This window comes from Ochlerotatus camptorhynchus, unplaced genomic scaffold, assembly GCF_037179485.1.
Source record: "Ochlerotatus camptorhynchus isolate MF236.1 unplaced genomic scaffold, CSIRO-AGI_Acam_v1.1 ptg000045l, whole genome shotgun sequence".
Taxonomy (NCBI): domain Eukaryota; kingdom Metazoa; phylum Arthropoda; class Insecta; order Diptera; family Culicidae; genus Ochlerotatus; species Ochlerotatus camptorhynchus.
The window spans coordinates 2,111,248-2,138,503 of NW_027040536.1; the positions used below are offsets into that span (position 1 = coordinate 2,111,248).

Here is a 27,256-nt window from a genome sequence, read left to right on the forward strand (position 1 = left end):
CGATTTCGCCAATTTCATATTTACATTGGAAGTATTATTTAAATATAAAAGCAGATTTAATGCCACTTATCAGAATAAATTATCATTAATCCAACCATCTCTAAATCTCATCCCATATCTTCACCACACTGTTTGTTCCATTCGTGAATCAACCAAAATTCAACAAACAGTACGATTTATTGCACGTACTTGACCTTCACTTTCTAATAAACAAATAAATCTGTCATTTGAGAAAATGTAGGCACCGATCGTGGCAATGCATTCTCCTCTCATGCAAATGAACTACTGTAAAGCTTCCAAATTATAAATTTACCAAGCGAAAACATGCTTGCAGTCAACTTCACTCACACTGCATCACTGAATGAACTCATTTGTTTATGAAAATGAACCATGCCGGCAACATATTCCTTATCCTCCTCATCCACCTATTCGTCGGAAAAAGCTTTCCAACTTCATCCCATTCTCCACCAACACCACACTGCTGATGTTGCTGCTGCTGTGTGCGTTCCACCACCCAACTGACTGGTGTGTGAATGAATCGCGCGCCCTTCGTACGTCGTCGTTCAGTTGGGTTAGTTCAACCAACAGGCACCGCTGGCGAGCTTAGTTCCAACATAGATAGCGACGCGTTCGGTTCAAATCTTCCCGCGTGTCGTTCGCCGTCGGTCGGTCGTCGAGCCCCTCCAAAACGGTTTCTCACTTCTTCTTAGCTCAGTGTACAGCAGTGTGATCTTTTCTGTTTGTGGCGTCCTCTTGACTCTGTGTAATTTGTGGCCTTATTGTTGCCTGATAAGTTCGCGATCTGTCTGCTACGGTGAAAACAATTTTTGCTTCATTCATCGGACGAAATTTCCCCTAATTGAAGAAGATAATGCGGTGATCGTCACTTGGCGACGATTCAAGGCACGCTTGGATTTATCGCTAACGATAGACAGCAGAAAATGTCATGGCATCCTAAGGCCTGGGTAAACATTTTCAGGAGATCGTAATTGGCGAATCGAATTGTGAAGAAGTCAACGACTAATGATGGATCATATTTTCGCCAGACGTCGTATTTCCGGAGCCTCGATTTGGATGATCAACAATGACGACGACGACGAGTGATGACTCTTAGGATTATGTTCGTCTTTGCCAGTTTTGGTCAGTCAATGGGATCAAAAAGAAATAATCGACAGGAAATATTCAGTGTCCGTGTGTGAGAGGGAGAGCGTATGTGATTAATTCAACCGCAGCCAGTTCGAATGGAAGAAGATAAAAATTGATTGAGTTTTGTGTTTGGTGGAATCAACGAAGAAGCATGGTTTGCCCGCACTGGGGAAATAATGGATCTAACAAAAGTCACTGATTATCCGGGGCTGGAAGATAAAAAGCAAAGGTGAATAAAAGTGAGTTTGGAGAGATAAATAGAGTTCCATTAGGACGTTACGTGTTTCGAGTTTGTGATGTTGGATTGGAAAGAGACACTCATCTCTAGTTAATTTAGTCGACTAGCCAGTCAAATCCAAGTGGCAACTTTTAATTAATGGATTAAAATTCTAACTCGAGGAGCTCAAAAGTCAACCGGCGGAGCAGAAAAGAGGGGAGTGTTATTCTCGCTGGAAATAAGGTAAGAAAGAAAAAGAATCGAAAACTTGACACTGAAATGTTGTTATGATACTTCTCATCCGGTCAGATTTCGGGCTTTGGTTTCTTCTTTAGTCATTTCGGGTTTTCGGTCGAAGATGAGGGTGTTGGTAGCTTTTTTATGGAGTCTAAAGACGATCGGTCGCTTGGTCGGAAAGTTATAATATCTGCGTGATGGGTGAGGAAAATGGTTATTTATAATTTTTCGATCGTCACACCGACTACCAGGACAACGCAAACTGGTCGCTGGGCGGTAACGGCCAGTTTTTGATTGTCAGGTTGCCAAAAAAAATTAACGCTTGTTTCTAGCGGGTACCATCATAATTTAAATGAACAAAAGCGCTTATTTCGGTTGACGTAAATGGGGAATCTCGTGATTGTTCTCGAGGTTTGTTGCGATGAAATTGACGTAGGTTTGACGGGGTTGATTAATGGGTCAAAGATCGGTGCAACGATGGCGGGCGTTCAGTTGGCGAAAGTATGAAAATAGGATCATGGTTACTTATTTGGCTCCACTTGGAAACGCATTGACGTGCCAAATTGGATCGAGCAGAAAGATGTACTATTTTGAATCAGGAATCTTGAACAAATATATCTGAATATATGTCTTTAGTAATCAATTAGCCTGTATATGTACAATGTGAGGCTTAAAATTGTGTAAAAACTTTCAAAATTTATAAGAACAGCAGCCAAATGGTGTTCCAAAATTGAAAAAAAAAACTGCACCATCAGTCGGCATTTTTAATCCACTCACTCCGACGGGATGATAACACATCTCCTTCACCCTGATTAATGGACTTTCACCGAGAGTGGAAATATCCGCGAAAATGCATCCACCTTTGAATTTTCAACAACTTTTACCTTTCAACCACATGTCGCACTTTGTCACAGTTCGTGACATGCATTTTGAGGCTATCAAGTAACGACCCGACTGATGTTAATTTTGAGTAAAATTACCCGAAGATGGTATTATAATGCAATGGACACGACAATAAAAAAGAAAGTTGAAATTTACCTCACTTTGAATTATCGGATGACTCAACTGACCAAGTCTTTGGCGATTAACCTTTTTGACCACTGGATGAGCCGTACATGAAAATCCATCTCGTAATCAGCAGAAATGTTGTTTACTAGAACCCGACGTGGATTAAATCATCTTTATTATAGTAGCAGCCACGCAAGCTGCAGTTAACCCCTCCGTTGTTTATTTGTCTTCATAATAAATATTTATGTATATTTGCTCTCGTGTACGCACGGCTACGTGTTAGTTTTACGCCAGGTTCCCATTATCACTAAGGACAGGTTCTAGTGGTTCGACTCTTATCAGGAGCTGGACTCATTTGGTCTTCATTTTTTTCCGTCGTTTCTTATCACTTTGATTGTAACTCTATGTACACAACTGAAGGTTGACCAAAAATAAGTGATTATGCCTACGCGCCCTGCCTACTTTATGGGTCAAGTTTTGAAATTCAAAACTCTCAATTGTTCAAAATAAATCAGTACACGAAGCAGGCTGGTGGGAATTGCTTGCCAAATCAAATTCGCGGTAAGACCGAAATGATTGATGTTGGCGTAATCAAAGACTAATGAACTGTCTCCGATTACAGTGTTCCGTTGTTGCATTGGTGTCGGAACCGCGAGGATCGTAAGGTTACGGACCTTGATGGGTGAAACTGAAACCGCAGCAGTGTCAGTTTCCAGCTTGTTTACCGTTAATTGGAAGGTTTCATAAATTTATGATTCACGTTTGAATGTATGAAGTATTTGAAGTTTGAAATTGCTTCCAGTTTCATTTATCCCATAAATAAGCGACAAATAAAATACCATCAGGCTTTAAATGGCCCATTTGTATAATTCATTGCTTCATTAGCTGCGGAACCCCGCTGCCTGCAATGAAAGTATTTAATATTTCACATTTTCTTGTTACGGAAAAATAAATCCTATAAACCTTTCATTCCCTCTCCTAATTAATAATTCACCTTCTCAGGCCGCAGACGATGTGCGCAGCCTGCTTGGATGGTGGGGCAAGAGCGAGTGCTTAGGTTTGACGTTTATTAAATTGATAGTGATACGCCTCACGGCTCATCCCACTTTTTCGAGCTAGACGTGCATGTCTTCAGCCGCCGTGGCGCTGTTGGTTGGCTAAGAGCAAGCTGATTAGAGCACCGGTCTTGTGTGGACAAATAGACGTAGTAGTCGTGGCTGCCGTCGTCGTCGTCGTCGTCGTCTACTTGGATGTGTAGACGTTACGATTCGTTTCGCTTTCCGTTCATTCATTTTCTATCAGGTGGCTAGGAGGTCTGTATGGATCGTTTCCGTGACTACGGGCTATGAGGCATAACAGAGACCCACCTGGACGTCTAGAAATATGAATTTGCGAAGGAAGAAGTGCGGTTGAATGTGTATTTATGGCTGCATTTTCAACAAATTGCGTTCATTTCTTTTGGCAGTCTTACGAACGGTTGCTAAGCTAGGGCATAATTTCCATAGTTTGTTAAAAAGTTACAGCAAATTATTACTGTTCGTGGGGTTCGTGAACTACGTAAACTAGAGTGTCCCAACTGGTGTTTCAACTCCGTTATCTAAATATTCATGCATATTATCTTCCAAATTTGTCCAGATTATAAAATTTCATTTTTTACCTTGCCTGTGATCTCGCAATTATCACACTTATCAAACATTTTCTAAGGTTTGGAAAAATCTTTGTTTTACTTCGTGATTATTCAAATTTGCTCGAGCCTAAAATGTCGAAAAATGGTCTGGAACAATTTTCAAGCTCTAGAGTTTTTTTCAAAGGACAGAAATTTGAAAAATATATGAAAACCGGTAGCTTTAGTATTTAACCATACATCGGGGAAGTCTTTTCTAAGTCCATTAAGTTGTATTCTATTTTTTCCGGGCTTTTAATCTGGAAAAACAAAAAATCCAAGGAAAATATATAAAAAAAAAACTCCTTGCCCAAAATCATAGAATGTTTTCCATGCTTCAGAAGCATTTAATTTAGTCTTGGACTGAACTTGCATTCTATATGTTCAAAATCATTCCAGGCTCGTTGAGCTATCATATATGTAAACACCCCATCAATAAGAACCCGAGTATAGACGATTTTGGTACATACACACAAGCTACTAAACCTGAAATCTAAACCATTATGTAAGAATACTAAGCCCAAACATTAAATAATCTGTCTTTCTGGGCAAGAAATTTGGGGATCGAGTTTTCACCGCAAAAAACTGAATTGGTAGTGTTTACAAGGAAGCGGTTTCCAGCCCAACTGCGTCTAAATCTTTTGGGCAGAGACATTACCCAATCTTTAACCTTCAAATACCTTGGAGTCTGGTTTGATTCAAAATGCACTTGCAGGGTGTCGACTACCTGGAAAAACCTGGAAAGTCAGGGAATGTCAGGGAATTCTATTTATGATCTGGAAAGTCAGGGAATGTCAGGGAATTTTAGTGTAGGTCAGGGAAAAAAATTATGTTGATCACATTGCAAAAAATCATGTGTGGAACTCATAAAAACAATATTTGAAATTTTATCAGTGCATGACGGCAATGTTTTTGGGAAGATCCCGGGCATCAGATCTACTCGCTGCGTTTATGGACGCCCTTGCCGGTTGCTGCAAGTATCCAATTGAAGCTAGAGGAAAAAAAAAGGTGGCGAGAAGCTGATAGATCTGGGAAGCTGTGGGCTGTTTATTTTGCATAATGCATTCAAGGATAGTTTTCGCATTATCAGTTGGGATGTTGTCCAATATTTGCGTGGTATCTACAATATCTTCAAAGATGTACCAGCAAGACGAGCGTTTATCACGATGTATTCTGGATCTACCATATTCCCGTTAAAGTTTTGCGCTCACCGATGGTTGGAAAATAGTGCTGCTGTTCAGAGGCAGGGCTGGTAGCGAGTCACTTTTTAGTGACTTGGTCACTTTTTTCAAGTCAGTTACTAAAAAGTCTCTTTTTTTAAGGCCAAGTCACTAAACTCACTTTTTCTTGTAATAAGTAACTATTTTCAACTTTTTTAGCGTAAATTTATTTCAAGATTGATTATTCTTTACGTTGTGACGTTTAATCGTCTTTCTCTATGTATGGATGTCTATTCATTTTTCTGGATAAAATTACCTCAGTTTTCCAAGTAAGTATGTCCAAAGTCTAAAAATATTCAATGTCTTGAAGTTTCGTATTCCATGTAAAAAATTCAAGCTTCGAGAACATCAAGACAGATCAGAGAATCAAAGAGTCGTTCAAGTAATTTCAAGGAAACATTAGAAACCTTAAAAAAGTTTCGAGAAGCTCAGTGAATTTCGAAAACTTCAGCAAAGCTCCGAGAGAATTCCTGGAAATTTTATGAACATCCGGAAAACGTTAGAATATTTTTAGGTTGTTATATCATGGAGATTTCAAGAAATTAAAAAATGTGAAAATTTAGCTTAGTTGGTTAGAGAACATAAACGAAGTTCCATTAATAAAAAAGTGAGAACTTTCAGCAAGCAGTGATATATTCTAGAAATTCCAGAGAACTAAATTTAGATATTTCTAGATAGTTTAATGATATTCAGCGAAGTTCCGAGTACTTCGAGGATGATCAGATAGCTTCAGAATAATCCCATTAACTTCAGCAAATTTGCAGCAACTTACAAGGAGTTCCGTGGAATTATAGGGTATTCCAAGAATTCTATGATTGATCCTAAAACGTCAGAAGCGTCAGGGAATTATGAATATGTATCAGAAAATTTGCTGGATTATTAAACAAATTTAGAGAACTTCAGGTAAGCATGGATAAGTTCAGGGAAAAGCGAGTGTTAATAATGGTTATAATACTTAAGGAATATTGTCAAAACTACAAGGCAAATTAATTAATTTCAGTAAATTTAAGGGTTCTTAAAAAAACTGATAAATTCAGGGTAGTCTAGATAACTTTAAAGAAATTCAGTAATCGTTTAGACACCAAGAAAGTCTAGACTATTGAAGAAGTTTTAAATTAGTGTCGATAATTTAAGGGAAGTTTTATGAACTTCAGAAAAATCTTGAGAACTTCAGTGGAAATCATAGAAATATATTAATTATTTCGTTCTAATTCCATGAAAATTTCGGGAGCACAAAAGTTCCATAAATTTAGAAAAATTTCGGAAACGTTGCAGAAAGACAGTGGTCTTCAGAAACCAAAAAAAAAATATTTATTTTTTTAAATTTATTTCTTACTGAAGATTAATCCACTGTGAATCTTAAAAGTTCAAAGTGTGAATGAAAATATCGAGAAAAGCCCTATCTTGATGGTGGTTTCTGTGTGGCAATTATTTGACAACCGTTATAACATGTTATAACTCTGTAGTTGTCTGAACGTGGTATTAAGCTAGCTTTCTTTAAATCAGTTGGTGTCGAAGTTGAGCCATTTCAATGCGAATTTCAGATGGACAACCCTATGGTGTCTTTTTTGTGCAACGCGATGTCTCGAATGGTTAGAGGCATTTTGGAAAGGTTCACTAATATTGATCATCTGAACAATATTGCACAGGTAAATGCACATTTGATCAATAAGATCGCAAAAAGGAACGACTGGACGTTTTTTGGCAAAGATCATTGGTCGACGTATTCAGAAATATTTTTGGTTGTGAAAATGATTTGCTGCTTATCGCATGGCAACGCCAATGCAGAGAGAGGTTTTTCGGTAAATGCAGAATATCTTTTTGAAAACACATTGCGTTTGGGCCTTCAGTCGTAGCGCGACGTCAGATCTATGATGGTGTTACTCATGCAGGCGGGTTGGAAAACTTACAAATTTTGAATAAACTTATTCAGCGAGTTCGCAAAATCGCATTCGCTTTCCATGTAGACAAGGATCGTCGTATGAAAGAAGCTCTCGATTCCGAAAACTCAAGATGCTCAAAAAGAAGCCGAGAGTTTGCAGGAGAAAATTGTTCTGCTCAAACATTTTTAAAAGTAATCCGAAAATGAAAATAAACACATATTCAACTTGCAATTTCTCGTTGTAATGTGAACTCACTGAGAGAATAAAATGTTAATGATAATTAAACTTAAATTATTTTGCCATGTCTGTGGTTGTCATATGGAGTTCCTGAGAGTACGAAACTGACTAATGCATTAGCAGTGCATCCTCAGGTTAGGTTGCCAAAGCAAGAATAATCACTGCTCTGCTATTTTACAATAATTTATATGTTAAGAGAAAGGATCGTCTACGGGTTGATTTTTATTTGGCTGTGAAATAATGAACACAAATTGAGAGCTTGGTGATATTGATTAAATATTCCTATTATTACTTAGTAATGAATAGTGAGCCTAGTTGTGAGCAGTAGTTATTCATTATTATATTAAAATATGTATTTATAGCCCTAGGCCTATTCACACCCTTCGTAGGTAGTCGGTCAAATGTTCTGTAAAAATTGTATTAGTATCAAGTTATGTAGTACGTGCCATGAGTATGCCATTCTTGATATCTTCTACCCTGCTGCTCATTTTAAACTAACCTTAATTTACACTACGGTATAATAAAGCACATCACGTTGTAGCTTCTTGGGTTAAAATAACGAAGTTTTGATGACTGGAATATTTCTGAAAACCGACTGGAAAGTCAGGGAAAGTCAGGGAATTTTATTTTTGACTTTGAGTCGACACCCTGACTTGGGGTACCCATATTACGTATTTGAAACAAAAGTGTCAACAAAGGATCAACTTTCTACGATCAATTTCTGAGACATGGTGGGGTGCTCACCCGCAAGACCTCATTAAACTATATAAAACGACTATTCTTTCAGTTCTTGAGTATGGCTCTTTTTGCTTCCTCTCGGCAAGAAAAACCCACCTAATTAAATTGGAACGCATTCAATATCGTTGTTTACGTATTGCCCTTGGCTGTATGCATTCAACACACAATATGAGCCTAGAGGTCCTAGCGGGCGTAAAACCCCTGCAGAACCGTTTCTGGGAGCTCTCATTAAGATTATTGATCAAATGTAGTGTCAGTAACAACCTTGTGATTGAAAACTTCGAAGAAATGCTCGAATTGAGCATCCAGTCTAGATTCGTGCGAATCTATCTTAATTATATGTCATCGGATATTAGCCTTCCTTGCTATAACCCCTCTCGTGTATGCTTTACTAACAGTTCCCCCATTGACTATGATCTCTCCATGAAACAGGCTATTCAAGGAGTTCCAGATCAACTTCGACCTATCTTAATTCCCCGCATTTTTGCTGAAAAGTACCAACAAGTCAATTGCAATAGAAGATTTTTCACTGATGGATCACGCATTGATGGATCCACTGGCTTCGGCGTCTTCAATGAATACTCAACCGCCTTTCGGAAACTTCAGGAACCTTGTTCCGTTTATGTTGCTGAGCTAGCAGCAATCAACTTCGCATTGGTGATGATTTCCGATATGCCCATAGACCATTACTTCATCTTCTCGGATAGTCTCAGTTCGATTGAGGCTATTCGGTCGATGAAACAAGGTAGGCACTCATCTTATTTCCTTTCAAAGGTAAGGGAGCAGATGAGTTTGCTGGTCGAAAGATCATATATGATTACCTTTGTATGGGTCCCCTCACATTGCTCAATCCCAGGCAATGAGAAGACAGACCCTCTCGCAAAGGTGGGCGCACAACAAGACGAGATTTATGATAGAAGAATTTCACCCATTAGTACGTCAGAGTTCTCTTTTAAGTTGGCAAAACGATTGGACAAGTAATTCTCTTGGGCGGTGGTTACATTCCATTATTCCAAATGTTTCTTCGAGAGCGTGGTTCAAAGGTCTGGATGTAAGTCGGGGATTCATTCGAGTGATGTCAAGACTTATGTCCAACCACTACTCGCTAGACGCACATCTTTATAGAATAAACCTCGTTGACAGCAATATATGTAGGTGCAGAATCGGTTATGATGACATCGATCACGCAGTTTGGTATTGCCCGGGTAATGACGCCTCCAGAGCACGACTATTGGATACCCTAGTGGCCCGAGGTAGACAACTCTTCCGTGAAGTAAGAGATGTATTGGGAACACGTGATCTTCCCTACATGCAAGCGATCTACGAATTCCTTTGTTTGTCTGATGTTAGAGTTTGATGTGACCATCCCATCCTTTCCAAACAATTTCCCGCCATTGTGTCCCAGTCTTATTATCCTCCTGTTCCTGTGCTACTTGCCCCTGCCCAGCCAGGATTTGGACAACCGTCCGAGAGTAGTATCTGAAGGAGGCTTCAGAAACCAGTTTCCTACCTAGCTCCTTCCCATCGAAATTGTTACCCATTAACCTCGAGCCCGCCACGAGTAATTGGTACCCAATACTAACCTAGAACTACTGCTATTTAAAATGTAAAATCAAACATTACTGATTTTGGCTCCGCAAAGTGTCACACACGACTGAGCCTAGTAAATAAACGAACTAGTTAAAAAAAAATAAGCCCAAACAAACTTTATTAATGTTGTTATTGAACCAATTTAATACGTTGCTCAAAAGCATCTAAATTTAATTATAATTTGAAAACAATCCGGACTTTACATCTCAACATCTTTGATTCCGCCAGAGATCAGTACTGAAAATTGGCATTGTCAATGAAAGTTTTCACGCGTTATTGACAGAATTATGTTTGAAATTCTCACTGGTAAGAATTGACTCTCACATAAACCTTCTTTAACTACTCATTCATTTGTTCGTCAATGTCAAAGGTCAGGGTGGTCATTGAATCGGGAAAACTGAGGGAACCGGGAATTAACCTGGAATTTGAATGGAATCAAAACAATGTTTTCAACCAAACATGTCCGATATCTCAAATATTTCTTTTAGAATTCTGAACATTTCTCCCAGCTCTTAACTTTTCCATAGTATGGGATACTAAAAATTATGTCTCATTATTATATCAGCAATGTCCCAGAATTTGATAAGTTCAAGATCATGACAACTATTTAAAATGAAACAAGTGGGAATCCCAATCGATTTCTAAGCCTCAGGTATGTGATATTTGGTTATAATTGCAATCTCTAAAGTTTTAAGATGTCCTATGTCCGGCATTTTGAATAATTTGGCTAATATTAGAACCTTGAAAACTTTTTATGTCACAGAATTGACCACATTCCTCCATGGTTAGAATAACGTTGCCGACCGCAGAAGAATTTTTTTAAGTTTGAAATTTCACGCATGTAACTGTTGCACTTTTCAGACTATCGCCCTATCTCACTGTTACATTTTTCAGAAATGTCTAGTTCCAAAGTTTTCTATGACAAGGGTCACGGTGCCTTCCATTCATTTTGGCTAAACAATGTTTTATGAAGCAGCGCCGGAGGTGTAGTAGTAAGCGTGATTACCTCCCACCCCAGCAGGCCTGGGTTCAATCCCAGTCGGTGCCGCCGGAATTTTCTGAGGCATAAAATCTCAGACCACGCCTTCCTTCGGAAGGGAAGTAAAGCCGTTGGTATCCGGTTCATGAGTTGATGAGTCGATAGGTATAGTCCAGGTGTGGGAGCTGCCTCCCTGGCGTCGGTAGCATTGGTGCTCAGCACGGAAAACAAGATCGACGGAAAACAAATCAAGGAAAAAAAAAAGTTTTATGAAATTATGGAATAATAAGATATTATAATGATATTTTGTGTATGTGTAAGTAACCAAAATGATTGTAAAGTTTGTGTTTTATACATAAAACCTGCAAATTTAGCTTTGACAAAGTCACAATGAGCGATTTTCGGATCGCCTCTTCGCCACAGTCCCGATTGATGAACCGAGTGTTAGGACATGGTACACTGGAACCGTTTTTCTTCGTATACTTAGACGACATCGTCATAGTATCGGAGACATTCTAGGATCACGTACGACTTCTGGAAGAGGTTGCGAAACGCCTCCAAACGGCGAATCTCTCGATTAAGCTGGAGAAATCCCATTTTAGCCGCGATGATATCCCATTTTTGGGCTATATTTTATCCTCTCAGGGTTTGAGAATTAACACCGGCACAGGCACTCCGATTGCAAAAAAACCCTACGGGGGATCGGGCAATCTGACAGCTCGTGATGGTCCCCACAGTTGAAACATTCGCCTTCAGCTGGAGGACGATAATTTGAAACCAACTTGAGTAGTGAACTCGGTTTACTGGTCCCTGACTTCTGTTCTTTAGAACGAGTATCAAGCTTTCCCTCCTTATTTGAAGGATTCGCCTTGGGACTCGAAGCTTGCTTGGCGTTAGGCTTGGAATTATTGAGCACCGACATATGTCCTTTAGGAGGATGTTCGTTACCAGTGGAACCAGTTTGGCAATTCCGATTCGAAAATGTCCGAGTAGCCAAATACGTTCCGCTGCCGGAGTTGATCGCACAGTTCTCCCGTTTGTTGGAGTTCAAGTTCGAGTTAAACATCTTCGAAAAGGCTGAGAAATCAGTGGCGTCTAAATATCTACCAATAGCCATCAGATCCTTGAGCGTGGTTACCCTTTTACCTACCAAAGCTTTACGGACATCGAAACGTAAGTTGGTTTTGAGGATCTCGACCTTTTCAGCGTCCGAGATAATATTGTTGAAAAGTCTCTCCTCTTTGTTGACGGGTTTGGTAGATCTTGGTTCGAAGTACCGAGTCAAGATCTGGATGTCTGAATTCTTTTTTCAGTTCCCGAACCAAATGCGACCAATCTCTCAGCGAGTATTGGCTTCTTCTCGAGGTATACCAGCCTAAAGCTGGACCGTCAAAGAGATGGATTGCCGAATCGAATAAATCAGCGTCGGTGGCATGACCCGAAATAGCCAGTTGCTAAACATGGGACAAAAAATCATTAAGCTGCAACCCCTGGTCCGTGCCGGAATACTTTCTTATTTTGCATTGCGACACTGGCGTCACTTTGCGCGGTGGTACGGTAGGTGGTAATACCGGAGCAAAAGGTTGTTGATGTTGAACATTGGGTTAATTATTGTTGGGATTCGGAAATCGGTTGTCGTCCACTGAACTAATCAACGTTAATCGGTCCACCAAATTGTGGAATGGTACATTCCCACCAGCCCCATGTGAAATTGGTGCCGGGTATGGCACGCTTCCCGTAATGGTCGAGGTTGTCACTGTTGACAAACCTATTGATCTCAAATATGGAACTTCCCTCCCATACGAGGTTGTTGGAATACTCGGAGGTGGAAAATTATCCTCGTCAAAAAAAGGGTTAGTTCTGTTGAAGCTGGGTCTTGGAGGTAAAGGAACTGTGGGAGGTTTTCTAATCTCCTGCCTTAACGAATTGACCTGAGAAACTAGCGATTTAATGAGACTACCGATGTCAGTCATCGCTTTGCTGAAATCTGCTTTTGTCACAAATTGAGAGAGATTTTGTTGTTTAGGAATAGCTCCTCTTAAAGTTGGCGGGAGGGACGACGTGATTACCGGAATCTCACAGGTGCCACTAGGGTCACTCACCGTTAACAGAATATCGATGAAATTTTCTCTAGGGCTTCCTTAAGATCAATCCAATATTTCGTCTGAGAAACATTCAAGATTCCCTTCATCATTATTCACTAAGGTATTCCCTAGCAATTATCTGCATAGCAGTTTCGGAATTCTGTGCAGAATACTTTAGGAAAATCCTCCAGCAAATTTCTTGGTTTGCCCTGTTTAATTTAGAAAGTATTCTCCCATAATGAAGTAAGCGGAAAGCCTTTGGGATTTTCCTTATTAGAGGGTTGAATAGATTTTTCTCCTTTAGTATACTTAAATCTTTGGTTTTAATTAGTTAAGTAGGTTCCGATTCAACACATTGTAGTTTCATTTTTATACCTGTGATCTTGACTTTTATACCTAGGGGATGAGTACCTCAGGGGGTTAGATTTTGAAAAGTTCTTTAGTGGAAATGACACTGATGAAGACTGCACATTGTAGTCGAAATACGTATCTGTCATGGATACCAAAATTAATTAAGTGGAATTAAATGGAAGATAACTCCTTTTTTTGCTGTTTTATTCTCTCATAATTTTCTAGGAATTTACTTCAGAGCTACTAGGGAACTTTCCGGAAAATTCTTTTGAAATTATTCACAAAATTCTCTTAAGAGGGCCTACTGGAATTTATTTGGAATTCACATTTGAATTTCCTTGGATGCATGCTACTCCGAATAACCCTCGGAGGCGAACCAGCCTCAGACTGAAAGCCTCCCTATTAAAGAAAACTTAACTTACTCCGAATTAGACCAGTACGCTGCCATGCCACGCCGCCCGTACTTTTGCAAACGCTACCGCTGCCAAAGATTTTAGGTTGGCATGCCGCCATGATGGTTTTTGTTACGCTGCCGTTATGATTTTTAATTCGCCGAAAATGTAATTTATTTTTTAATACTTTAATATTTAGTAAGTCGTGTCGCTAATCACGCACAAAATAGTACACAAAAGGTACCAAGTAAATGTCCTTCTTAAACTTACTGGCTTTGTCACTTCTTACGCTAGAGTTTTGCCTACTTTCTACTCAGTGTTCTTCAAGCACTTCCACTCTATGCTCATAAAAGCCGAGAAAATTTGAAATCCGTCAGATTTTCTAGACCGGGCTGTTGTTACCACCATACCTGACTAGGCTACTTCTTCTTCCTTTTCTTTGTTTAAAACGCTTTCAGTTTGTTAAAAGGCTTGTTCATCTCTTTACCTGACTTGGCTATTTAGTCCACACAGTTCGAAAAAAATGGGAATTTGGAGCTCTCCTCACAATTTTTCTCTTTGCAACCTTTGATTGATCTATTGATTGATTAACATTTAAAATATGTTCAGCCGCAGATGATCATTTTAGGCTTGATGTCGAGATTGCATTCATATCATCATTAAATTTGTCGTAGATATGATTCATAAAGTATTCTCTTCCGAACTCCCTTAGCATTCTGAAATTCTTTCTCCTTTTCTTTAGAATTTCATGAATTCAGAATTACCTTAGAATACTGGATTTTAATTTAAGTTCTGCTTCAAATTTTCTTGAAATAGGGGAAATGGATGTAATGTCGGCCTAAATGTCCCTAATGTGGGTCCATACATAAATTCAGCAATTGACTGAATTTTCAATAGCGACTAAAAATATCCATTAGTACCGTCCCAATGACGCGTTCATCTAGATACAATTGATAAATAGCAGATTTTTAGCGATGGGCCCAATCTTAGATCCAAAAGCCAACATTAGAGCCATTTCCCCTATAAATTATTGATCGCGATTGTAAAAATTTTAGCAAGACATTCCTCCAATCAATAGTTGCTTTTTTATTATCTATTGAAAAAAACGAAAATTCCGTGCGTTTTGTGCACGTACATGCGTAATTTTGTCATCCAAAAACGAGGCCAACTTTAGAATTATTCCTCTAAAATTATCCTTAAACCTCATATGACATTCTTATCAAAAATTATATAGAAAATACTTCAAGCTATATTAAAATCCTAAAATATTGTCCAAATCCAAGAGTAGAGATTTTTTAAATCAGAGATTTTAAAAATTACGCCGTATTTGATAAATTACATTTTTCAAAGCCTAAAGTCTTGAAAAGTTCAATAATATAAAAAAAACTGGCACAGTTTCTTTAAAATTTTCTCATATTATCTTCAGAAAAAATCTTAATTCTAGACATCAAATGTCATACTGATGATCTTATTGATTGATAAGTTCAATATATCGCTTGAACATAGAATTTCATTCTTTTTGGTCTGATGATCTGTTCAGCTCAGTACCATTCCGCCTAGTAGCTTTTTAATCATATTTTGCCGTTTATATGAAACCGTGAAAAACCAGGAATTATATTTCTTAAATTCAGTGGCCACCCTGAAAGATTCACCAGGTAACTAACATTATAATTTCGTGCAATCTCTTTCACATTATAGCTATGAAGACAGTTCTTCTTATTCTTCTTCTTCTTCTCATTCTTTTTCTTCTTCTTCTTCGCATTTCAAGCTTATTGCTTATTGCATATCATCTTATTGTCTGCTCTCAACTTAGTGTTCTAGATGCACTTCCACAGTTGTTAATTGAGAGCTTTCGATGCCTGTAGCATTTTTGCCATTAGTATTTTGTGGCAAGTTCAATCATACTCTATGACCAGTGAAGTCGAGAAATTTTCCAAATCGAACAATTCCTTGACCGGACCGAGAATCGAACCCAACCACCTCCAGCATGGTCTTGCTTTGTAGCTGTGCCTTTTCCGACTGATCTAAGGGTCGGCTCCATGGATTAATTTTGCCTATTTCATTTAATTACGTTACACAATTAGATGATTGCAAAAACTGCACATGTTCGATGCTGACTACATTGTCACTGACAATGGATCAATGAAAATGCTGAGGTTTTGACAGAACTGTGCTGTGATCATCATCCATTTGATCATCCATATACAGTAGCGCCAAAAGCATGCTGTGGTGGTTTCAAAACTTGACCATCTAAATTGATCAATTGACATGATTTCCCTTGAAGACTATCTTTAGCTCTAGTGAGTGGCGAAAGCGATGTTGTCAATATCACTGAGTGTATGGTCGATATTTTGCAGCACTGCAAGAGACTCTAACATTTTCAGTAAACTCATACTCATACTGTTACACTCCTGCGGAGTATGACGATGACGAAGTGTGCATCCGTGACTAAAATGAAAACAGAACTCAAAAGTGAGCAAAGACTATGGTGAGATGTTCATGGAAATTATTATAATTAATTCTACTTTTTGCTCTAGAAATTAGTATTACTTATAGTTAAACTCGAAGTGAGTTGTTAGCAAGAAATTTCAGATAATTGCACTCTAATTTAATTGGTAAATTTGTAATGCGAAAAAACTAACATAAAATTGAACATTGTAGTCAAAGGCCTCTTACTAGCGGTACGAATAACTGAACAAGTTGCTAAAGCTTAAAAGATACTAAACGTAAGTAATACGTATGACTATGATCATCAGGGCCGTCTTTATTACCCTTGGGGTCCTGGTCTATTTCCATGGTGGCTCTTGAATTGCTGTTTAATCATTGGCGGTAATCGAGATGACTTCCACACCTGGATGTGACCAGAGATTTGTTTTATCTAGTTCGTTTATTTGGAACGCTCAATCGCGTAAGCTATACGGAGCCGATAATTCATTGTTCATTGTTTGTAACAAAATTCTACTAGACTACTACTAGACATAGAGAGTAGGAGTTGGGCCGAATATTCGCGGCTTACCCGAGGTTAAAGGGGTACATTGTCGAAGGAAAGGATCAGGGGAGGAGCTTGGGGTTGGGTTTCGTTGTCTCATTAGAGCGTTGACGTCAGTATGAAAAGTAGTGCGGTTCTGCATTCGTCTTGACCAGAGATTATTTCACATTCAAAGTGTTTTTATGTTACTTCATACGCGAAGTTAGCGATTTTCAGAGTTGATTGGAAATGCTAACATGAAGCTCTACACAGCTAAAAAAAAGTAGTGTAAATTTCCGTTACTGTGATGCACATAAATGGAGCGTCGTATATCATACAAATTTACTTTATAAATCGTGTAAATTTATGAGACATGTCATGCAATATTTCATATATTGTATGCAACTTTCCACCTTTGTTTGCAACATTTTTTGCAAGCTGCTAGTTTACGTGAAAAGGAAGTTTACATGCATGAATGTTTGCATGTATGGATGCTTACATCACCAGTAAAATTCAGATTTTTTTTAGTGTGTAGTGTGATAATTTATTAGCTACAGAATGATCTTTAGAAGAGAGTAGGTGGATAGTTCCGTTAGAGTACGGCAGTATGAAAATTGAATAGAAGTTGAAAATGGGCGAAGGGCCATTAATGCGACAGTTTTTAAAGATAGATGCCCATCTTTTGCCTAACCCGTACGATGTACGGGGAGACTTGAAGTATGTCTCCAAGTCTACAGGCAAAAAATGTGCGTCCCTCTTTTGCTCATAAACTGACTGCGGCTGTGGGATAGTTCTAGCGACGTTTTCATCACTACCTAAAGCCCCACGTTGCGAGAGCATTTCCAGTCGATGGTGTGTTATAATGCAATTCTTCTTTGCCTGTAGACTTGGAGACATACTTCAAGTCTCCGCGTACATCGTACGGGTTAGGCAAAAGATGTGCGTCTATCTTTAAAAACTGTCGCATTAATGGCCCTTTGCTCATTTTCAACTTCTAATCAATTTTCATACCGCCGTACTCTAATGGAACTATCCACCTACTCTCTTCTAAAGATCATTCTCTAGCTAATAAATTATCACACTAAAGCTTCATGTTAGCATTTCCAACCAACTCTGATTTTTTTAACCTCAAAAAAATCCCAAAGATTGATCCATTTACTTTAATGCAATTTCAAAAGATGCCAACCCTGTTTTAATTTGTGGGGCCAAACCTAAATAAAGCAATCGACTAAATTTTCAATAGCGACTAAAAATATCCATTAGTACCGTCCCAATGACGCGTTCATCTAGATAAAATTGATAAGCAGAAGATTTTTAGCCATGTGCCCAATATTAGATCCATAGGCCAACATTAGAGCCATCTCCCCTAGCTAATTGAAAAAAAATCTCGTCCTTTTGTATTTAATAGCAAAAGGAAGGTAATAATGACAGCTTTCTGAAATAATTCGTTGAAAAAAAAAACTGGGTTTGAATTTTGGACATTTGGACACCAATACAAATTGCACCTCAAGAAGAGTAACCAACACATTTCTTAAACAAAGATGATAGCGGAAACACTCACTTATCTCTCGTTCTGACTGATCATTCTATTTTGAATCAATTTTTTTTTAAATTTCTGTTGAACCGGGATACATGTTTCTTGTAAATTACTGCATATCCAATGAGCAATGTCAACCAATAGAATTGTCTAATTCAAATGAATCAACTAGAACAAGTAACATTACCCTGCAGCCGTCTAAGAAACTGCAACCTACCACCATAAACTAGCATGCTAACCTCGTCCAGAACATTTCCATGCTACCTAGACACCAGTACTGGACAAACTAGTCCAAGAAAGCGCCACCCAGCACCTCGTACGGCTAACTACCCACCCAATCGTTCCAGCGGTCGGTCATTGTGCTTGTCGCCATTGTCACCGCACCGCGTCGCGTCGCATTCAACAAATTATTGTGGCCAGTTTTCCGACTTTGTTCCATTGCACTTTTTATCGATGCAGAATAATACTGTTCCAGTGCCAAGTGGTAATTCCGGCTTCGATGCAAAAACAAAGCAAACTGGTAGGTACCTACTTGTTCGTTATTATTTCACAAGCTGCTTCTGGCTGACGTCAAAAGAGAGACGAATGTACGCGGTGCGGTAGCCAAGACAACGGCGACTTTTTTTTATTGAATATTAATTATGTGGTTCCTTACCTCAGAATGATGACACACTGCAGTTGTGTACACATCTTGGCTCAGCTGAGCTCTGGCACTTTAAACTCGACGGGTGATGCTCAAATTTGCTTTCTCTAGAAATGTCTAGCTGCAAACAAGAGAATTGCTGAACATCCCCATCTTTTGGCGAGAAACCACCAACCCAATCCAAGTTGGCGACGAAGGAAAAACAACTTCCAAGAACAAAAACACACATCGTGATCGTCTGCAGAAATGAGTTATAATTGTGCAAACGATGGTCCGTATGAATCTTACTACTGCAAGGGCTATAAATAATGCAAGTGAAGACGAATGCGCGTCCCCTTCTGTACCTAGGTCTAAGATCTTACGGTGACAGTTTATGTCACGTTTCTTGTGCTTCTGGGTTCTGACGTGGTTTACCCGCTGCAGCACTCACGTAATGTTTCCTTGTAAAACGTTCTTTTCGGATTTTGGAAGTGGTTTTACACTTACACTAGATTCAATTACCTAATACCAAAAACGAAAAAGTTGGAGTTTCGTCGGCGCCAACTACGATTGCAGCCGTAGATGTAGACTCCGGATTGCGGATGCGGTTGATGAGCAATTTGCGAAGATAATAAAAAAAAAGACGATTCGTTGTTGTCTTTGCTCTATTCTCTAGTCGTTTTACGGGCAAACCAGTTTCCTTTTTGCGAAATTGGTGCATCTCGTGTAGGAAATGTACGACCCTTGGAGCGTGGGTTCCGGGAAGAAAGTGTTCGACCGGCAGCGTAAGAAAATACGTCTGACGACTGATAATTGAGACTCGTTGTTCATTATCTTGTCTTTTCGTCGTTGTTGTTGTTATTGGAGTCTCAGTACGCTGTTGTTTATTCAGTAAAGTGCTTCTGAACCCTTTCGTCGGTCAACCAGTTCAAACCCATAACTTAGCGAGCAAAGCATCGAAATTTCGTTTCCATCTTTTTTACAACGCCATGTACCGACGAGTCCTATCAAATAAATAAAAGATCACAGCGATAAAGAAAAGTCAAAACTGAAAAATTAATAACTTTTCATGCAGTCATTCATTATTCAATTCTTCAATTCTCCCTTTTCTTCCATTCGTTGTTTCGTAAAGATGTCTTATTTTTCCTTCAACACCCGCCTTTTCCATGTCCGTTCTTTTGACTTTCATGAGCTACGTTCATGTTTACACTTATTTTACGACTTGTGCCCATATACCTACTATTCTTTCACGATTTTTGGCCTTTTCAACATTCAGGCAGTAGCAGCAAGTTGAGGCTTCATTTCCAAGACATTTGGACAGTCTTGAAATTTCGATTTTTTTATCCCCATCGATAAATCATTTTTGGCACGACAAGTGCTAGAGTGGTAATAAAAAAAAACGTAAAGACACTTCATCGTAGCTAGATCGTAAAAATTGGTAAAATCCTTCCATCTTTCGAAAGTGGTAAATTTTGCACTTCCAGCGGCGAATTCGACATTTCCTGGAACAATGAACAGTTCTTCCTCGGTGGTTCCCTGTTCGGTAAAAGAGAGATCATTCGTCTCTAATCCACAAAAGGTGCGATCGACAGCCGGAGTTAGACAGCTGCATCCAAAGCCTGCTGCTACCGAATGAAATGTAGAGATTTGTGAAATCATTTGAGCAGATAAATAAACCGTCACGCGGTTCACCGCAGTAGGCTTGGTTCCCTTCGTGGCCGTCGTCGTGGTCGTTGTCATGGATGGCAATGGCAGATCATAGCCGACCACAATCGGTCCGTATAGAGTTTGTTTTACTGCGGGTGTTTAGTGGGTTCGATTCTCCTCAATTGCAGAGTGTAGGCTTAGAGATAGGATAGGATACCTCTAAAGAGTTCCCTCATCACGGACATTTATGTGCGAGCAAGCGAACGAACGTGTGTTTGTTTATTTAACTGCCGCGCTGCTCTTTTACAATTTCACTCAATCATTCAGTCACCGATCGGGCGGGCGATGGAGGAAGGTCTTGAAACTGACTGGGGGCATGCTGAAGCATTTATTTGCGCTCGAAAAGCGTTTCCCCTCACCCATTCGGATCCGAATGGTTATTGTTTGTTGTGGGTTTTATGTGTATCATAGTTGTAACTGATGCTGGTAACATTAGGTATGGGATTTTTACTGGCGGAACAGTTTCTTTTTTAATGGTTGTTATTTCCCCCCTAACAGTAAAACTTGATTAGAAAAGATGCGGGGAGCCGTGAAATGGTGCAATAATTGGAAGTTGCTTGAAACAGGACTTTGAATGAAATTTGAATCGTAATATTGCAACCATCTCTTCTTTTTACGATATTTTCCTGGCTTGATTGAAATACAGGCTGCTGTAATATAGCGGCGCCGGTGGTGTAGTGGTAAGCGTGATTACCTCTCACCCCAGCAGGCCTGGGTTCAATCCCAGTCGGCGCCGCCGAGATGTTCTGAGGCATAACATCTCTGATCACGCCTTCCTTCGGATGGGAAGTAAAGCCGTTGGTCCCCGGTTCATGAGTTGATGGGTCGATAGGTAGGGTCCAGGTGTGGGAGCTGCCTTCCTGGCGTCGGTAGCATTGGTGCTCAGCACGGAAAACAAGATCGACGGAAAACAAACCAAAGGAAAAAAAAAAAAAAAGGCTGCTGTAATCACTTTGTAAAACATATTTCTATTTAATTCCACTCTCTTATTTGCTTAACCTAGACTTCCTAAAATTGATAGTAGTTTTTTCAACACAGAGCGTGGTAGTATAAATTTATTTATGTTTTATTTCCTCAGTATAATGGATGCAATAGGAAATTTTCAACTATTTAAAAACGACTATAAACTTTTGGATCACTTAAATCATGAAAATTTCCACACAAATCAATGATTGGAAACACTCTCTAACATAAACATTAATTTTACAAAACTATCAAACATCTGTTGGACCAAGAATCATGTAAATTAAGAAAGGTTTATGATATCAAAAAGTAAATAATTATAGACCATCATATATGTTTTAAAATTTCATATATATTGAAATTTGATTGAATTGGATTTATCAAATATCATCAATCCGAGGATAATTTGGCCAGAATAAATAAGACTAAATACCTGGGAAGCTGAAAAAAACAAATAATCCAGAGAAAGGAGAAAGAAGCTTTCCTGGAGGAAGTTTGAGAAAGGTTCTAAGAAAAGTAAGAAACTTGAGAATTTTCTGGTGAAAATTTAAAACAAGGACATGATTCCTGAAGAAAGATATATCTCAGGGATGTTCTAATGACTCCTGATATTCATTAAACTTTCATGAAGACCCCACAATAACCCTGAAGCTCTCGGAACATTCCTGAAATGCACAGAAAGCTCTTGTAATTTTCCTGAATTTAATGGGGCTGTTTTGGAGTTCTCTGATCATCCTCCAAGTAATCGGAACTTCCCTGATTATAATGAGGAAATTTATTGTAACATTAGCATTGAAGTTCACTGATCTTCCAAAATGTTTTAATTTTAAGTTCTCCAGTCATTAAAAAGCACTTCCCATCAAATGTTCTCACAATGTTCTAATGTTCATGTAACTTTCCTTACGTTTCCTAAATTTGCAAGCCCCTCGGAACATTGCTGAAGTTTTCGGAAATTGAATGAGTTTCTCGGAACTCCTTTAAAATATCTGCAAGTTCCTTGAAATTAATTGGTTTGTCCTGATGTTCTCGGTGCTTTCCTTAAGTTCTGAAACAAATGGAATTGTTCTGAACTGTTCTATTAAATTTCTCTGAAGTTCTTTGAACTTGTAAAGCTTCCAAAATATTTCGTATGTTTCTTTAAGTTCACTGGAGTTCGCTGGACTTTCCTGAAATTTCCGTGTTTTCGAATGTTATTAGAAGTTAATGAAACTGTCATTAATTTATCGAAACTTTTCCAAAAGTCTGGACGTATCTGAAGTTTCAGAACTTCTCAAAAGTTCCTGCAGTTTTCCTGAAGTTAGTGTGGATCCCCAATAAAACTCTGGAAGCATACCTGAATTTCCAGGGAAGTAAAAAAACTGGCCGGAGAAGACGGAAGAACCATTCGAGTGAAGGTTGAAGAAGCTTCCAAGGAAAGTCGAAATAAGTTTCCGGGAGGAATCGGAAAATAGCTTACGGGGTAAGGTGGAAGAAAATTCAGGAAGTTAAAAAAAAATACCAAAAACTTAAGGAAGTTGAATAATGTTTAGAAAGTGTTTCCAGATTCCCTAGAAATTACCGGCCATCGACTGTTTCTCGATTCATGGGTAGCCAAAAACGGTGAGGAAATGGAAACATTAGTCGAAAGAGTATCAAGCAGAAGACATTTTTAAAGTAGATTTTATTTTTTAGAATGGCTCTAGTGTTGCCCTATGGATCTAATATTGGGCCCATCGCTAAATATCTGCGATTTATAAATTTTATCTAGATGAACGCGTCATTGGGGCGGTACTAAAGGCTCAATTCGAGTGAGTGAGCAATAATTTTGATTATTTAAAAAAAAAATCGGTACAAATTGGTATAAAATCTAAAAAATCGGTATGCTGAAGAATCTTATCTGTAAATCGGTATCTAGTTTGAAAATCGGTATAAATACCGATAAATTGGTTTATCTGGCAACTATGACTGAAGTTATGAAATTGGGTTGTTAGCGGAATGCTTAAATAAAACAGCAAGAAAAAGTTTTTATTCCTTGGTTTGTTTTTCGTCGATCTTACTTTCCGTGTTGAGCAACAAAGCTACCGACACCAGGGAGGTAGCTCCTACACCTGGACCCTACCTATCGACTCATCAACTCAAGAACTAGGGACCAACGGCTTTACTTCCCTTCCGAAGGAAGGCGTGATCAGAGATGTTATGCCTCAGAACATCCCGGCGGCGCCGACTGGGATTGAACTCAGGCCTGATGGGGTGAGAGGTAATCACGCTTACCACTACACCACCGGCGCCACTGCAAAAAAGGTTATCTTCCATTTAATTCCACTTAATTAATTTCCATGACAGATACGTATTTCAATTACAATGTCATTCCCACTAATGAACTTATCAAAACTAACCCCCTTAAGTACTCATCCCCTAGGTTAAAAAGTTAAGAGGTATAAAAATAAAACTACAATGTGTTGAATCCGAACCTACCTAACTAATAAAAAGCAAAGAGTTAAGTAAACTAAAGGATGACTGCATATAACATAAAATAAAATTAACATTGTTTGAATGAATGTTGACGGAGTAAGACATATAGCGTAACTTCCGAGGGGGGCGACACATCTAAATCTCAATTCTAGATGCTCAAAAAATCTCACACTAGCGAATAAATCTTCGAAAAATATTCTTTCATTTCTCGCATCTACTTGCATCGCGCATCATCTTTTTAAAAGAAATCTTCAAAATCGTGATAAAGCTTCTTTCTATCTACTCAGCAGCGTACGCGCAGCTAGCCACAGCAAAACACAATATTTCCTGCATCGCACATAGAGTCGCCCCCCTCGGTAACTCTAAGAAAGTATCGAGCTCTGCTAGGAAGCTTAATTTACGTCAAGGTAGTTCCATAAGCTTCAAGAAAACTGCAAAAAAATTAAAAGCATCTGAGACCTTCCAAGCAATTAAGGAAACATCATAGATGTCCAGAGAACTTGAGGAAAATTGTTAAAACTTTAAAGAAGTTCCAAGATTATCTGGGAAGCTGGGCTTAGAGATTTTCAGGGAAGCTCTGAGATGTTAAAGGTGGTTCCAATAACTGCAGGGATATTCCTAGAATTTTAAAAAAAAATCCAGACTTTTTAGAAGTTTGATAATCTGTGAGGCTTCTTCTTCTCGCAGTTCAAGCTTATTGCTTATCGCATATTTGCTTATTGTGAGGTATCAACTTACAGACCCCCCTTAAGTGATTTGAACTTATGTATTGGTTATGGTGCAAGGATAGCGATACATATAATAGATCGTGTTGATCTTAAAAAAAAGGAAGTACTGTAATAAATTTCGCAGATTTAAATTTAACTATAAGATTTTCTGAAAATGTATTGGCAAGTGTTAAGTTAAGATTCAAAACAATCTGATATATGAAAGGGTTTATGTGGGGATGACATAAGGGACAATGGGGGCGGGAAGCTTAGGATTTTCTAATTTTTCTGGTTTATTTTCTTCTTTCTCGGATATTTTTTTCTTAATTATTTTATTTTTACAGGCTCAATCGAATAAACTTTACAGAGCCAAATTATCAATTACATTATACATTATTAATGTCTTGTATCTAAAGTTAAAGGAATTCAATCGAATATTCGCGGTCTTCTCCAGGTTAGAGGATGACGATTTTATGGATGTGGAGAGGTAGAAGGAGGTTTGAGGTATGATTTATAACACAAAAATTTAAATATTCCTAGAACATCTACTTAATCCCAATCAACGTTATGTCAGCTCTGTAATCATACAATTATTACAGAAACAAATAATAATAAAAAACACACACACACACACATGCAATTCGGACAGTGCTCGAGAGTGCCGAGAAAGCGTCCAAACAGAAGCGGAGAAGAGATCGATATTGCGCCGTGATAACGATCAACGTGAAGAACGCATTCAACAGCGCCAGCTGGGAGACCATCGCCGAAGCACTGCATGGAATGAGGGTTCCCGATTACACTAGTTTACAAAACAACATAAAAAGTGTGAACTTTAGTGGTTGACCAACGTTTCTAATGCAAAATCCTACGCTGAATTCAATGCCGTGGTCAGAAAAAATTAAAGTAGAGCCATTTTTGAGATATACAAAAATTTTGATTTTTTGAATTTTGGACAAAAGTACGACTACTAAAATTTCAATTTATTTGGAACTCGTACACTAATTTTAAATCTTTTTTTTTTATGAAAATGAAGCTAAATAAATTTGCTATCGTTCACTAGAATATTATGTCTTAATTAAAAATTTAATTTTGAAGTCATTTAAAAATTTACAGCATTTATTTTTTTTTTATTTTTCCTGCGAATTTTCCATAAAAATCTTGTTTTAATCAACATTTTTAATGGGATAAAAAGATTCAAAAAATCATTCCATAATTTATTCTTAAAGTCCATTAAAAACTGGAGAAAATGAGCCTTTAATGGATGAAATCGGTTGGAAATTGTCGAAGTTATGAAATTTTTTGTAAAATCATGGAAATTGAATGTTCCAAGATTGGCCGTTGTCCCGCTCCTAGGTTCATGCACCACTTCCAGTAAGCCTTTCTGCGGACGTGTACGCATACGGTGCATTTCACTAACACTACCAGCTGTCACGCAAAATTAAATGGGATATTTTCAACAACATAATTTACGCTAGTGTTTGTGAGACCGCTCGGCGAGAACCTAACGCAACCAACTCAATTTGACAGCTTTCTTTCTTTAACATTGCTTAACGATGTATACGACAAAACGTGAATTCAAGTGTAAAAATGATCCTCAAAAGTTTTGTTACGCGTGTGGCAACTATATATTTACAAAATCGGTCAATTTCACTGCTTCGTTGCAAACTGCATACAGGCTTTATTTTAAAATTGATCCTGGAGACTTTGACGAACCGTGGATTCCAAAAGTATTATGTAGTTCGTGCAAAACGTGCGTGGCTAGGTGGATGTCAGGCGCAAGGTAAATTGATTTTATGAATAACTTTCATATAAACAATTTATGTACAGCATGGTAGTGCTTTGTTCTTTCCTGATCGACATTATCTTACTTCATCTATTTTTGATAAGTGTTAATGTCTTACTTACTAACTCACTTATTTGTTATCTGTCAGTCGCTATTTGTCCTTTGACATGCCCACCATATGGCGTCGACCGTTTTGTCATGCAACGGATTGTTATTTCTGCTTGACAAAAGTTAAGCAACAAGGACGTCACAAAACAGTTCAGTATCCACAAGTGGCTTCTATGACAAAACCTGTTCCACATTCAAGTTCGGTCCCGTATCCTGTTTATCCAAAGCGGAAACGAGCGCCCTCTGTTGAATCGACCGTTACAAATAGTGAGGAGGAATTCAAGGAGGAATGCGAAGAAGACTTCGAGGTGGAATTGGAAAGAAACCCAAAACTGTTTACACAATCCGAATTTAATGATTTGGTGCGAGATCTCGACTTATCGAAGGAGAAATCCGAATTGCTGGCATCACGCTTGAAAGAACACAACATGCTGAGCACGGAGGTCAAAATTTCTTGTCACAGGAATCGTCACAAGAAATTTGACAAATATTATTCTACAAAGGACAAGGCATGTTTTTGCCATGACGTAAACGGCTTGTTTGAAGAGTTTGGTGAGCCATATGATCCAGCTGAATGGCGTTTATTCATCGATAGCAGCAAGTTGAGCTTGAAAGCCGTTTTACTGCATCAAGGGAATGAGAAACCTTCTATTCCATTAGCTCAT

General features: G+C 38.5%; 1 protein-coding gene across 1 annotated transcript in view; it reads left to right on the plus strand.

Annotated features, from left to right (window-relative positions):
- Positions 1 to 591: 591 nt before the first annotated feature.
- Positions 592 to 27,256, plus strand: part of LOC135715057 (protein sickie-like) — a 99,449-nt gene continuing 72,784 nt past the window's right edge. Inside the window, exon 1 of the mRNA XM_065238471.1 lies at positions 592 to 1,606. The gene's annotated coding sequence lies outside the window, so the exon portion shown is untranslated. The remainder of the gene's footprint in view (positions 1,607 to 27,256) is intronic.